Raw genomic sequence first — 16,016 nt, 5'->3', positions numbered from 1 at the left:
TACTTGAAACAAAATATGGCAGACTATGAGCAGCAGCCTCTGTCTGCTTGGACGATTTAATTGATACCTTCAGATTTTTCCTTGTACTGATCAGAGAACACTTGCATGTAGAAACATTTAAATGATGTATTGAAACTTTGGCCTTCCTGATGTTATTCATTTTTCAAGTCATGCAACAAGTGATCTTTCCAACTTATCTTTCAGTCGACTATTTTCCTAGACAGGAGAAAGTGAGGTCTGCAGATGCTGGAGATCAGAGCTGAAAATGTATTGCTGGAAAAGCGCAGCAGGTCAGGCAGCATCCAAGGAACAGGAAATTCGACGTTTCGGGCATAAGCCCTTCTTCAGGGCTTATGCCCAAAACGTCGAATTTCCTGTTCCTTGGATGCTGCCTGACTTGCTGTGCTTTTCCAGCAACACATTTTCAGCTATTTTCCTAGATAGATGACAGAATGCTGTACTGATGCTCAAATACCTCTGTTCATAACACATCTGCAAAATAACGAGAGAAAAAAAAACCCTAAACAGAGGACTAAAAATGTTTGATACAACAGCACGGCCATTGCAATTAGTATTCTTGGGGCACAGTTTTGGCCTTTAGACTCCTGTGAAAGGGACCTCTTAACAGTCAGCTGTAGATTCACCCATTTCTATTCAGATATATAAAAAAAAAGAGTTGACACACTTTTCTCCACGTGAAATGAAGGTGCAATTTGAGTTTAAGGGAGTACATTTCTTGTGGAGCAGCTTGTGAATGGTGTAGGTCATTTGCCTAAACATACCACTTGGAGGGAGGGCAAAAATATCTTGTGCCAAAACACTTCTACAAGGATTTAGTGACCATTTTAAGAAATTGTGCAATTCTGCTGTATCTGACAAAAGCCACCAAGTTGAGAAGTATAGAGGAAGGGCATGGAGTTATGATCAAGAAGCTGATACGGCCATAATACAAGATAGGCAAATTCAAGTTTAGTTGACTACTCTTGTCCCTGAGGATTTAGTTTCAAATACATTATGCTGTCATCTCTTTATTCAGTTTGTACTCTAACTTCCGGTAACTCAAGCTCATAAATTGCCCTATTATGAAATGTATTTTTGGCAGGGTTCTGATTATGCTGAGCATATGGCTGACTCAGGAAATGTAGCCTTTAGATGTACGAAATGATTTCCTTGAATAGAAATATGAAATATGCCAATTCTTTAAACAAGGCAACAGATTATTTTAAAATAAATTTGCAATTCTTGATCTAATGTTTTATTTTGTTTTTGTCCAGTTTTGAACTGACTGCTTTTATATATTTCTCAAATATTGTATATAAAACACATGTCTATGATAAAGAATGTTACATTTGATTATGTAACTAATATCCTGGAACAGAATGTATTATAAATCAAAAAACAGAGTCATCTTCTTTGCACAGGTTCCATCTTGCACTGATTCCATCTTGCACTATTGGCTGGGTTATTAGCAACCAACAAATGTGTTTACATTTAATCACTGGGTTTGTAGTCGAGAGTGTAGTGCTGGGAAGGCAACCAGGTCAGGCAGCATCCGAGGAGCAGGAGAATGGATGTTTCGAGCATAAGCCCTTCATCAGGAACGAGGTTGGAGCGGAGAGTTGCTACACGTTGTGAGGGCGGGAGGTTGGAGAGGTTGAGGCGGTTGATATCACGGCGGCAGTTTGAAATGAAGACATCAAGGGTAGGTAACAGGCCGGCACAGGGTGTCCAGGTGGATGGGGTGTGTTGGAGGCGGGAGAAGGGGTCCTCGGTGGGTGGGTGGGCAGGTGTCTTGGTTGAAAAAAAGTGTGCCCGGAGACGAAGGCAGCGGAAGAAGTGTTCAAGGTCGCATCATGTATCAAACTCATTAATCTGGGATTGTAGAGGGATAAAGGTGAGGCCTTTACTGAGGACTAAACATTCATCCTCAGTGAAGGGGAGGTCTGGGGAATGGTGAAGACATGACAGGGATGGGAGCTTGGAGCTCAAGATATGGACGGAGACAGTAGCTTGAGTGGGCGTGGTTATAAAGGTCCATAGTGACATCACCAAGGGAAGTGACATTTACAAAAAGGGGGCGAAAGTGGTGCTTATGGCTGTATGAGTGGTGTCACGAGCGGGGAGGGCAACGTTTCGGTTAGGTACTCGGCTGGTGATGTCAGTGGTGGCAGAAGTAACGCTGACAATAGAGCCTTACAGCAGAATAGAAGTGGCTGCCACTGCGGCAACGGGCGGGGGCAGAAGTGACGTGCAAGGTAGGTATCACGCCTGTATGGGTGAATCTAGCGGCACCAGGGGATCCTGTGGCAGTAGTCGAGGTAGTTGGGTGGACAGCGATCTTGGAGGTGGTGTGGTCGGCAGTGGCTGCAGGCCGTGTGGTGGCGGCAGGGGTGGACGTGACATCATTGATGGCCCAACGGTCATGGAGAAAGCGGCCGTGTGTCTAATGGCAACTGGGCAGTTCCAGAGACCAGGAGAAGGTTCTGGAAGGTTTGAGGAAACCATGATATTGAGGGAAGTACATGAAAGTTTGTTTAACTTACATTCTTTTATGTCCGATGCCGTAGAGATAACCTGTTTGTTGAGCACATGAAGGGCTTTCCTGATGAAGTGCTTATGCCCGAAACATCGATTCTCTTGCTCCTCGAATGCTGCCTGACCTGCTGTGCTTTTCCAGCACTATACTCAACTCTGATCTCCAGCATCTGCGGTCCTCGCTTTCTCCTCTCTAAGTTTGTAACCTACTATTGGCAGCCAGATTTTGATTTTCATGCTCCACTGAACAACTTGACGGAGACTCATCGAACTCTTCCTTCCTGCCACCCCACCCCCATAAGAAAACTTTGAAATCATGAAGTGAAATCAGAGTCAAACTGATTTCTTAGTGTATTGATGCAGCAGAACACTGGAAAGTGACAAAGTTAAGAGTATCAAAAATGACATACAAAATCAACCACAACTTCAGAGTCATAGAGATGTACAGCATGGAAACAGATCCTTTGGTCCAACCCATCCATGCCGACAAGATATCCCAACCTAATCTAGTCCCACCTGCCAGCACCCTTCCTATTCATATACCCATCCAAATGCCTCTTAAAATGTTGCAATTGTACCAGCCTCCACTACTTCCTCTGGCAGCTCATTCCATCCACATACCACTCTCTGCATGAAAAAGTTGCCCCTTAGGTCTCTTTTATATCTTTCCCCTCTCACCCTAAACCTATGCCCTCTAGTTCTGGACTCCCCGACCCCAGGGAAAAGACTTTGTCTATTTACCCTATCCATGCCCCTCAAATTTTGTAAACCTGTATAAGGTCACCCCTCAGCCTCCAACACTCCAGGGAAAACAGCCCCAGCCTGTTCAGCCTCTCCCTATATCTCAAATCCTCCAACCCTGGCAACATCCTTGTAAATCTTTTCTGAACCCTTTCAAGTTTCACAACATCTTTCCAACAGGAAGGAGACCAGAACTGCACGCAATATTCCAACGGTGGCCTAACCAATGTCCTGTACAGCCGCAACATGACCTCCCAACTCCTGTACTCTGACCAATAAAGGAAAGCATACCAAACACCGCCTTCACTATCCTATCTACCTGCAAATCCACTTTCAAGGGGCTATGAACCTGCACTCCAAGGTCTCTTTGTTTAGCAAGATCTCCATAAGACCTTACCAATGAAAAAAAGCCACTGGGGAGTTGTGTGGTTAATGGGGGTGCTGAAGGTGTTGGGGAAACCAAAAAGGATGAGAAAGCACGATGAACCTCTTACTAGCAAAACTGTCCCATGCAATCTCCAAAATCCATTTGACCACTAAGTGAGACAAAAGATTTATAGAGCAGAAGATTGCTGCGTTAATCCAACTTTCATCATTTATTTTGAAGCAGTTTTCTTACAATCAATCTGTAGCTTCATATTTATAGCAGCACAGCCACAGTTAGCTAGTGTGGATAAACCATCGCAAGTTCTTTTTCTAAATTGACCATGCTTACAGTGAGAATTTAAGAGTCAAACTAATTCAACTTCTGTTTGATCATTTGACAAAATAATTCAGTACAATATAACAAAATAATATCCACTGTTGCTTTTCATTACAGCAGTAGCTGAACAACAAAAAAAACACTTTACTCATTAAGGAAAAATATAGTTTGGAAGGTGTTACAAAGTTGCAAAGGCAATTGTTGATAGGACAGGTTTTTCTGGTTCTCAACATCAGAGCTGACTGTAAGATCAAGAAAACCACATAAGCATTGTTAAAGCACACATACACACTGCTAAGGAGCATGTATCTGTGTGCTTATGTGGAAATCTAAATGTCTCTGGTGGGAGGGAACTTCCTGTTATAAACAATTCGAAGAAAATATCACTCATTTAGCCCAGCTAAATAAAAATGATTCTAGTGTAAATGCAAACACCAGAAATGAAGCAATCTGTGAACCTCATGGTTTAAAACTGGAGGTTACTCGAAATGATGCAAAAAGTGACATTAGCATAATAAAAGGATGACTGTCATCAACCACAAGATGTGCAGTATATCCCTATGCCAGTACAGTTGAAAAACATAGATACATTAAGAGGATTAATTTGAGTAAAAATAGAAAATGAAGCTCAATAAGAAGTGTTAGAAGTGAAACCTGTACAAACTAATCACACAATACATAGACAAACCTTAAATGAAACTTAAAACATTTGACACAGAATAGGTTTGTTGAACTTTACAACTGATAGAGATGTTTTCACATTCTGCAAAAGAAGAAGAAAAATGTCTGTTCTACCATTTTGGCTCCTTTTTTTAAAAATATGCATTTCGAGTGGGCCTCAATCAAGATGGCTAAAGTTCCCGTTGGAAACAAGGAAACATGATCCAAGACAAATCATATGGTTATATCCCCAAAAATACTTTAGTTTCTGCCTAAAAAATGTTGCAAGCTTGTACCACATGTTGTGGGTTTGAATTCGGCCACAGTCAATTTTTAGTGACTACTTAAAGGAAAGCAGATTACAAATTTGGCACATATTTTTGTGCCAGTCCCTGTTGGTTTTTGATAGAAACCTTTCACAATTAACAATATTTATGCGGTGTTTGAAGATTTTGAAAATTGTCATTCATTTTGATTTCCAGGAAGTCTTGTGGTGGTGTTCCTATCTCTGAGCCAAGAGCTTTGGGTTCATGATATAGACCAGGACTTTTGACTATGGAAGCAGTCTTTATAATATGACCAAACAGGTTGACTTTAGTCCTGTAACCTTTTCCATGAGCCTGATGACTTGCAGTAAGAATGGGAGTGCTTCCTGGTCAGCCATCCTGCAGAAGGCAACGGCAAACCTCTGCAGTGCTTTACCCTAAACTAAGTGTAGATCAATATACAATGGATATTCACAGCCCACAACCTTTGGAAATGAGGTTCAGTGGAAAGACTGTCAGACTCTGAAGCTTAATATACTTTGTGCCTTTCAAATCAGCAAGCTGCCATTGTCAAATAGATATTTTCTAATCAACCCATTCAGAGTTGCTATTATACACCACTGGAGTAGGTGGGACTTGAACTCAGGCTCTGGTGTAGAGGTAGGGACACAACAGCCCAGCTGTTGCCAAATAGGCTTCCTGCAGGTGATTTGTTGATCAGGAATGTAAATGAAACACAACCACAAAAATGAAATGGCCCTACACCAAATAATTAAAGCTGCTGCAGTGTATATTTCACTATCACCCACACACTATGTTCTTCAAATATCTAAAAAAACATAGTTCCTTCCAAACATTGGGATGTTTTGAAATACATTTAAGATCTTGGACATTTCCAAATCAAGGAAATAGAGTATAATATTGGGGATAGAAAAAAAAAAGAGGGAGAAGTGATATTCTGGCAGCAAAATGAAATGCATTCACTATCAATAATTGCAATAATGCTAGCTGACAGTTAATCCCCTCACTTTGCTCTAAATCGTATGAAGTGTGTAAAATGCTGACAGCGTAAGTCAGTATCTATTGGCAAGAGATCTATGCATATCAACATAGGTTATTAGACTTAGAAGATGATTAAATAGTACTAAGGTAATTGAAATCTCAGTTAAATATCCTTAAAGTGCACTGCCTTTACAGAAAAATAAGTGATATGACATTTTTCTTTCTTTGGTTGACAAACAACTGAAGCAAAGAGAATGGACTGCTGGTGCAGTGGTAATGTTGCTATGGGTTCAATTCCCATCTCAGGATGTAATAACCACAGAGGTATGTTGTAACACATCCAAGCAAATGGATTTAAATAAACACATGATATGGTATAGGGCACATTGCTAACTTTTCATCTCCCTGACAAAAGAAAGTTTTCTCAACATAGTACTTCTATAAATGAATAAATTAGAATTACCGCATATACTTACATAAAATTGAACTTTTTAGACCATCTTTAAAGGTTCAATTTATAGGGTCAACTATTCTACAGGTTTGAGGGGCTGAAATTCAAAATACCATATTACTAGCACAGGTCGATTTCATCGCTTAACTAATCCCAGGTAAAGAAGTAAAACACAATGAATTTAAGTAAAGGTAATTACCAGATAAAAGCAAGAGAAACAAGAGTGAATTACTGGTAGTAAGTTTTATTTATATATACACCGGTATGAAAACTTAACATGTCAGAGATTCACGGAAATCCTGCACAATCGCACTGTTCAGCATCATCGCGGCCTGGGATAATGGCACACTTAAAATGGAACGCTTACTAAATTCTGAATGGTAAGCATCTTGAACCTTCCCACCAAATTCTTCCGTTTACCTCCCCTTTATTCTCATATGTAATGAACCTCAACAACATTAACAAATTTGTCAAAGAATTAAAGGTATATGTAGCTAATATATCTCACTTTTATTCAGATATAATGGCACAATTTAAATGATTAACTTTTTAATGATATTAAGTTTTGGATGTATGGTGAATAAAGTGCAACAAGTACCAATAGATTTTGTACCAGTCTGAATGAACGAATGAATCAATCAAAATGTGCTGTGGTAAACCGGGTGAGGGATCGAGGGAGGGAGGGAGGGAGGAACAGAGACACAGTATAGTAAACAAAAAGCGATGAAGAGAGTTACCTGAATGAATGAATGTGATTTCTTTTAAGTGGGTTAATGGGAACATGCAGAGTGTAGTGCTGGAAAAACACAGGTCAGGCAGCATCCGAGGAGCACGGGAATCAACGTTTCAGGCATAAGCCCTTCATCAGGAAAGGTCTTATGATCGAAACGTCGATTCTCCTGCTCCTCTGATCTCCAGCATCTGCGGTTCCCATTTTCTTCTAATGGGAACATGCAGTTTCCTTTGTAAGTTGTGTTTAATGCGATACAGTAGGGTCAACGTTTACATGATATATACAGAAAATACAAGATTTTGGCCAAAAATAAGGGGTCAACTTTTACAGGAGATCGACTTTTACATGAGTATATACAGTAGTAGGTTAAAGTCTAATCGGAGCATCGTATTTAATTGGTTAATTCACAGTTGTTAAATTAATATATTTTATGCAAAAAAAATTCAATCTTCAATTCATCGCAGAAACCACACTCAAATTTGCAAAGTGATTGAAGTGGCATCACATTTCATAGGTACCTAAACAGGACACTCAAACACTTTAAACCTGTTATGAACAGAACTCATGATTACCAAAGGAAACATGCTTAAATTGATTAAAATCCAGTCAAGTGCTTCAATGCTGTTGAGATGACAATGTATTTACAGAAGGAAACAGTGGAATTATAGTAATGCATGATCATCTTCTCCTCAAGAGGACAAATAAAGTACAAAGGCAGGATATATAATATTGCCTTATTGCACATTCAATAAACATTCCAACACTCACTTCACATGCAATTAAATACCTGTAAGTGTAGTCACTTGTGTAGTTAAACATCACAGCCAGTAAACAATCTCACAAACCAGAACAACATCGCTGATCTGCTATCCCTCATGAGACGTGAGTGAGGTTAGAAACACGAGTCACAATGTTGCCCAGAAGTGATAATGATGCAAATTTTCAGGTGATTTTTCAGCATGTCTAACAGGAGTACCGATAAACAACAAAAGTAGTACCGCAGAATATTTATAGTCTACCTGAACAAGTAGATGTCAGACGCGGGGTGAAAGATAAGGTCTCCAAAATTGTATTTGTTCAATATCCAGTACGCTGAAAGCACAATGTGCATTATCCTGCAGTATGTTCAAGTTGTCATCATTCAGTTGTGGTTTATTTGGCAGCACTCTTGTCTCGGAGACAAAAGGTTGCAATTAGGTTCTCAATGTTAAAGGCAGATGGAGCTTCAAAGTAGCAGGCATAGGAAAGTCCATTTGCTTCAATAGGCGAGTAACAGGCGAGGTACTGTGTTTACTGGACGTTGGGGCAAGTAGCCACTGCTTTGTCCTCTTTTGCAGTGTCCTCCTATTTTGTACTGGGTGGAGATCAGATAGTGGTAGTTTCAGTTGCACAGGGGCTGAAGGATGACCTAGGCAGAGGAGCATGAGTGTAATGGGGACATGTCCAGGAGGCTGGCCAAGTGTGGAAGTCTGTCTAGTTAAGGGTGGCAAAATAGAAGGCAGGAGGCTGGAAGAACACAGCAAGCCAGACAGTGTCAAGAGGTGGAGAAGCCAATGTTTTGGGTGTAACCCTTCTTCAGATGAGGGGCACGGATAGGATAAATAGACAGTTTTTTCCCTAGGGTGGGGGAGTCCAGAACTAGAGGGCATAGGTTTAGGGTGAGAGGGGAAAGATATAAAGAGAGACCTAAGGGGCAACTTTTTCCACACAGAGTGTGGTACATCTATGGAATGAGCTGCCAGAGGAAGTGGTGGAGATGGTACAATTGCAATATTTAAGAGGCATGTCTGTTTCTGTGCTGTACATCTCTACGACTCTACTTGTTCTCGTGCAAGAATATCAGTACCTTTGAAACGTTTCAGCATTTTGATGTCTAGCTATTCAAACAAACAATCTAAAGGTCGAGTAGCTTTACTTGATGATTTTTTAACAGGTAGTTATGTCAATCTTTTCTAGTAATTATAAAGTTCTAGAAAGGACTTTACTGAAAATGGGGGTGCAACATCAGTGCTCATTAGAGTATGCCCAGGAAACAATAGTAATTAATTTTATCCTCCTCTTTTTTGCATGTGTTGTTTGGGTTTACCCCTTGGTATCAAATAACACTTCAGATGACCACAAATACCAAACATTGGCCTTTTCACAGAAATGTCAGCTATTAAGGATTTGTTTTTGTGTTGGTGAATTGGAAACTTTGTGACCTGTAAGGAAAAAGTTAGGCCATATGTAAAATCAATGACAAGTTGTTGCAGCATTGTATAGTCATGAATGTGCTCCACTATCCTTATATCTTGAAAAGACTGCAGAGTCTCGTCTGGCATCAAGATTTAAGTTTTTCCCTGTTGTAATTTACTCAAAACAGCAGTCTTACTACATTCATGCATTTATTTGCAACTTAGGAGAACATATGTTGAAATTAATTGACCACTAATCATTTAGACTCTGCTGTATTTTTTTTAAAAGGAGGAGAAAACGAGGACTGCAGATGCTGGTGATCAGTGTCGACAGTGTGGTGCTGGGAAAGCACAGCAGGTCAGGCAGCATCTGAGGAACAGGAGAATTGATGTTTCAGGCAAGAGCCCTTCATCATCAGGAATGAGGGTTGAGAAGGGTTTTTGCCCGAAACGCCGATTCTCCTGCTCCTTGGATGCTGCCTGACCGCTGCACTTTCCCAGGACCACACTCTCGACACTGATCGAGATAGGTTTTTTTAAGCATCTCCGAGCTAAGTTGGTACAGGTGACTACAATTCAGTGTCACAGATTTAAAACATAGCTCTGTTTATCTCTAGATTGTTGTCAGGCCTGCTGAGTCTCTCTAGGATTTTCTATCTTTAATTCTGGTTTTAAACAGGATTTTGCTTTTGGTATATTGTCACTTCGTGAAGTATATTTAATTTTCTGGACTGGATGTGCTGAATAACATATGCTATTATTAATGTGAAATCAACCAGCAGCTTGGAGAAAGGAAGAGGTGCTCCCTGAATTGAAAACATCCCGCGAGATGTTTGATGAATTGTAGCTCTGCTGCTGGCTTCATGAAACTCGCACATGCATTATGGCTGTTTTATTTGGACACTAACACAGAGAAAGTTAAAATATAGTAGTTAGTTGTGTAAGTAACTTTTAATGGGAGTTAACAACAAATCAGTCTTTCTGGCCTAGAAAGTGAATTTTTTTTTAAATGTGAGAATTTCATTCCGAAATGTAGTGACTTTTTTGTTGGAGCATTCAAGATTTATTTTCTTTCTTTCCTGTTCTGACTACTTTTTTTCTCTCATTCTAATCTTTCATATCCTGTTTATTTATTTCTGTTTGCCTGATTTGAAATAGAATACATTCACTCTAATTTAGGCTCATTTCGTCTTTCTGCACCTTTTTCCTAAAATCCTTAAATTCTCATTGATCTGGTTGTTGCCATGGTTCCAGGTGCCATGTTGTTGCCGCCATGTTCTCTTCAGCTAAAACTTCCAATAACAATTTGAAAGCAAACTATTTTAATCTGAAGACTATTGTAATAAATGATTAAGTGGGTACTCAATAACATCTGTAAATGGTGGTAACATTTCAAAGACCTCACACATGGAGGTAATACTGTGAACACAGTGACGGTGTTCCTACCTCTGAGCTAGGAGGGCTGGTTCACATCCCACTTGTTTAGGCAGAGTACAATAACATGACTGGAGAAGGTCGATTAGGAAGCACCTAATCAGGTAGTGATTGGCCAACTCAAATAATATGGAAAAATCACAAGTACAAATTTTTGTTTTCTTCAGGAAAGATTTATTAGAACTTTTTTTTTCTATTGTTGTAAATGTAAAGAAATGTGGAGCACATATTTTTTAAGGAGACAGAGTCATAGAGATGTACAGCAAGGAAACAGACCCTTCCATCGAACCCATCCATGCCGACCAGATATCCCAACCCAATCTAGTCCCACCTGCCAGCACCCGGCCCATACCCCTCCAAACCCTTCCTATTCATATACCCATCCAGCTGTCTTTTAAATGTTGCAATTGTACCAGCCTCCACCATATCCTCTGGCAGCTCATTCCATACATGTACCACTCTCTGCAGGAAAACGTTGCCCTTAGGTCTCTTTTATATCTTTCCCCTCTCACCCTAAACCTATGCCCTCTAGTTCTGGACTCCCCAAACCCAGGGAAAAGACTTTGTCTATTTATCCTATCTATGCCCCTCAATTTTGTAAATCTCTATAAGGTCACCCCTCAGCCTCCAACACTCCAGGGAAAACAGCCCCAGCCTGTTCAGCCTCTCCCTGTAGCTCAAATCCTCCAACCCTGGCAACATCCTTGGAAATCTTTTCTGAACCCTTTCCAGTTTCACAACATCTTTCCGATAGGAAGGAGAACAGAATTGCACGCAATGTTCCAACAGTGGCCTAACCAATGTCCTGTACAGCCGCAACATGACCTCCCATGACCTCAATTATCCAAATAAGATGGGTGGGCACTATTTCATTCAGGCAATTGATTATTCGGTTAATTGATTCAGTGCCTCTCCTCTGGGACTCAGTTTTCTGAAGTTTCCTTTTTCCTTGTTGTGCCTGCTTTGCTCCCAGTCTCTGCCTCAGGGTTGGTTCCTGAGCAGACACACACTTGTGTGTAAGGGACCTGCAGCACCCCTCATTCAGTTCAATGGAACCGACACAGCGAGCACTTGCTAAGTGTACTCCCCATTCAGGAGACTAGGCAGCAGCAGTCTCCCCATGCCCCCATCCGACCTCCAACCTCGTCCAATCCCACCAGCCATCTGCCCCCAACCCCTTCCAAACAGAAAATTTTCTTGTGCATGCTTAACAAATTCCTCTCCATCTACACCCTTAACATTATGGCAGTCCCAGTCTGTCTATGATTGGAAAATTAAAATCCCCTACCATAACCACCCTATTATTCTTACAGATAGCTGAGATCTCTTTACAAAAGTTTGTTTCTTCATTTCCCTCTGACTATTAGGGGGTCTATAATACAATCCCAATAAGGTGATCACCCCTTATTTCTCAGTTCCACCCAAATAACTTCCTTGGATGTATTTCTGGGAATATCCTCCCTCAGCACCGCTGTAATGCTATCCATAATCAAAATTGCCACTCCCCCTCCTCTCTTGTCTCCCTTTCTATCCTTCCTGTAGCATTTGTATCCTGAAACGTTAAGCTGCCAGTCCTGCCCATCCCTGAGCCATTTTTTCTGTAATTGCTATGATATCCCAGTTCCATGTTCCTAACCATACCCTGAGTTCATCAGCTTTCCCTGTTAGGCCCCTTGCATTGAAATAAATGCAGCTTAATGTACCAGCCCTACTTTGTTCTCTGCTTTGTCCCTGCCTGCCCTGACTGTTTGACTCGCTCCTTTTCCCAACTGTATCAGTCTCAAATTGACCTCTTTCCTCACTATCTCCCTGGGTCCCACCCCCACCCCCCCTACTAGTTTAAATCATCCCGAGCAGCTCTAGCAAACCTCCCTGTCAGTCTAGTAGTCCCCTTCCAATTTAGGTGCAATTTGTCCTTCTTGTACAAGTCATTTCTACCCCAAAAGAGATTCCAATGATCCAAAAAAATGTGAGTCCTTCTCCCGTACACCAGCTCCTCAGCCATGCATTCACCTGTTCTATCCTCCTATTCCTGCCCTCACTAGCTCACAGCACCAGGAGTAATCCAAATATTACTACTCTTGAGGACCTTTTTAAATTCCTGCCTAACTCTCTATATTCTCCCTTCAGAATCTCATCCTTTTCCCTTCCTATGTTGTCAGTTCCGATGTGTACAATGACCTCTGGCTGGGCCCTTTCTCCTTTCAGAACATTCTGCACCCTCCGAGATATCCTTGATCCTAGTTCTCTAACAAATCAAACCCATGTCATAAAAAACCACAATCAATTTGATAAAACATTCACACCAAAATTCTAAATAATTTGTTGTTTCCACAAATAGTGATCTATTCAGTGCTTCCCACATTTTTCTTTGTTTTTCTTCAAGATTTCCATTATCTGCAGCATTCTTTTGCTCTTTCCTTCCGATGGTTATGTGAGTGGACCAGCAGCCTAGAGTTGTAAAGTCTCACCTCTGAAATTAAGTTCAGTAAACCTGCTACCATAGAGACTTAGAAGAGAAAAGTAACCACTAAAACATTCTGGTCTGCCAACAGACTCATCCAGTTAATTCTTACTAACCTAACATACATGTGACTACAGGTGGTATGTGGTTACCCTCAACTGGGTTCAATGTGGGTCCCATTCATTCTAATAATGCAATTTTTAACCACATCAAGTTACTTGGCAAATATTAGGCTAAGCGGGAACTGAAGTCAGAACGAAGACTGCACCTTCATCAATGAATGAACTAGAATGTTTGTTTCCAAAATTGTAATTATTGGATTCATGGAAGTCCAGGTATAAAAATTATGAATACATCATGTAGCTTCAATTTCTAGTCTGACGCAGAATTGAAAAGCACAACATATCAAGTCTATTACAAATTTGTACAAAGCTTTAGAATGAAGTACAGCACAATTTTTGTAACCATTTCTTACCTCCACAGCCTAACTTGAACAAGTTAAAGTGTGGTTCTTTTCTCTTTCTACACCCTACAGTCACTGCACAGTCAATTTCGAAGTTGTAAATACCTTGAATGCCCTTTAGGCAATCAAACAACGTCAGCCAACTATTGTGAAACATTCCCTGCCCATATCTGCTGAAAGAGCCTGAAGTCAATCCTGTTCTTTCACATCAGAAGTGATTAAGCTTAGTGTACAAATAGTGCTTGACAGGTAGTGCACTGGCATTTCCTTACTTTTAGTTGTTTATGTTTTAGTTTCATATTTTGGTGCTTATTCTCTGTAACTCACTGCCAATATACTGATCTACTATATTACGAGTTATTATAGGTAAAGATACATTATCATTTTAAGTACAAGACTTAAAAATCATTCCTATGGATGCGCTTCTGAACAATAATAGGCCCTCCATTGTGGGGAAGTGGCACAAGTCACCTAGCATTTGATGTAATTTTATGTGAAAAAAAGTGACAGACAGCATAGCCTTCAACCTCTGATTGACAACCAAAGAGTGACATTGCAAACATAACTCCTTTGTCTGAAAGGATTCTCAACACAACCACGAATTACTCTTTCGCAGCAACCCACACAGAGATGGGCACCTTCTGATACTTCACTTAAGCGGCCATGATTCATGTGCACATTATTCATTGGACCTAAAACTTCCTCAGCACTCTGAAGGAGGAGAACTGCTACATAGAAAATTCGGAAGCAAGGATTTCCCAAATATTCTACATAAATTAACTACAGGGCATTGTTTAAACTTTTATAGCAGGCTTCTTGCTTGACAGCTTACTGGCTTACTGCCTGGTACATAGGAAAGCAACTGGGAAGCTGATGTCAGATAAGCAGGCAAATGTGGTTTGGGGTGGGACACTGGGTCTTACTAGATGTAATACAAACTTTTTAACTGTTTAATATGAATATATTATACAACAAATCACAAAGAAATCTTTAAAATGAACCAAACATTATCGCATTGCTCTTCTCAGAAACCGATCACCAGAAATGACTCAAAGCTATTTAAATCAAAACCACACTATGAAGCCAAATGAAAAGGTGAACTATAACTATCAGAAACAAGAATGGGATAATAATAGAATGAGGTTAAGAGGAAAAGGGTTTGCAAAATGAGAGACAATTAAAAAAAATTCCACACAATAGTCATTTATATCCTCACCACATCCACCTATAATAGCTCCAAATAAAATCAATGTGCTAGTAGCTGTAAAATTGTAGTTAATAATAGTCAAGAAAATAAAATGTAAATTCCCTAATTAGTTTTACAACAAACCATTTTTCTGTGCTTGGTTGCAATTCTCTGTACTAGAAGGGTATGTAATGCTGCATGCATGGAGAAACAGTTCAGGCATTCATTTATTGCAAACATTTCAGAAGAGTGGCAGATACTTTAGTAAATTATTGTTTTTTCCTTTTCCATAAAATTGACACAGCGTGGAAACAGACAATTCAGCCCAACATGCCCACACCAACCCTCCGAAGAGCATCCTCTCCAGGCCAATTCCCCTACTCTAGCCATGGAAAATGGCTAACGCACTTAACTACACAACTCTGAAAACCATGGAGAATTAGCATGGTTGGTCCATCTAACCTACACATCTTTGGACTATGAGAGGAAACCAGAAACCTTACACAGACAGGAGAAACATGCAAACTCCATACAGTGTCCCGAGGCTGGAATTGAACCCAGGTCCCTGGTGCTGAGAGGCAGCAGTGCTAACCACTGAGCCACCATGCTGAGTTTAATCATGCCTTGCTGCTAATGTGCAAGTGACCAGCATATATTCCCTATAAAAAGGTATTGTAACGCTGTGGACAACCAATAATTTCTCTTGGTTGCAGATCTCTGAAATGCAGATCATGTCTACACAATTAGTTGATAAGGATAGCTAAAGAAAGGGTCAAATGCTGAACTGAGTAAAAGCTTACTGCCTAAGTAGGTATCACAATGCTTCGGAGAAAGTGAGGACTGCAGATGCTGAAGATCAAAGCTTTAAAATGTGTTGCTGGAAAAGTGCAGCAAGTCAGGCAACATCAAAGGAACAGGAGAATCGACGTTTCGGGCATAAGCCCTTCTATAGGGATGAGGAGGGTATGCTAAGCAGGCTAAGATAAAAAGGTAGGGAGGAGGGACTAGGGGGACGGGCATTGGGAATACGATTGGTGGAAAGAGGTTAAGGTGAAGGTGATAGGCCAGAGAGGGGGTGAGGGTGGAGAAGTCAGGAAGGTGATTACAGGTCAAGAAGGCGATGCTGAGTCTGAGGGTTGGGACTGAGACAAGGTGGGGAGAGGGGAAATGAGAAAGCTGGAGAAATCTACATTCATCCCTTGTG

The 16,016-nt window shown here is 40.6% G+C and overlaps 1 protein-coding gene across 1 annotated transcript in view; it reads right to left on the bottom strand.

Moving 5' to 3' along the window:
- chn2 (chimerin 2) overlaps nucleotides 1-16,016 on the bottom strand; it is a 351,738-nt gene that overhangs the window by 247,796 nt on the left and 87,926 nt on the right. The window lies entirely within an intron of this gene.

This window comes from Hemiscyllium ocellatum, chromosome 5, assembly GCF_020745735.1.
Source record: "Hemiscyllium ocellatum isolate sHemOce1 chromosome 5, sHemOce1.pat.X.cur, whole genome shotgun sequence".
Classification (NCBI taxonomy): Eukaryota; Metazoa; Chordata; class Chondrichthyes; order Orectolobiformes; family Hemiscylliidae; genus Hemiscyllium; species Hemiscyllium ocellatum.
The sequence above is the reverse complement of the archived record's forward strand: the minus strand, read 5'-3'. Positions and strand labels throughout refer to the sequence as shown.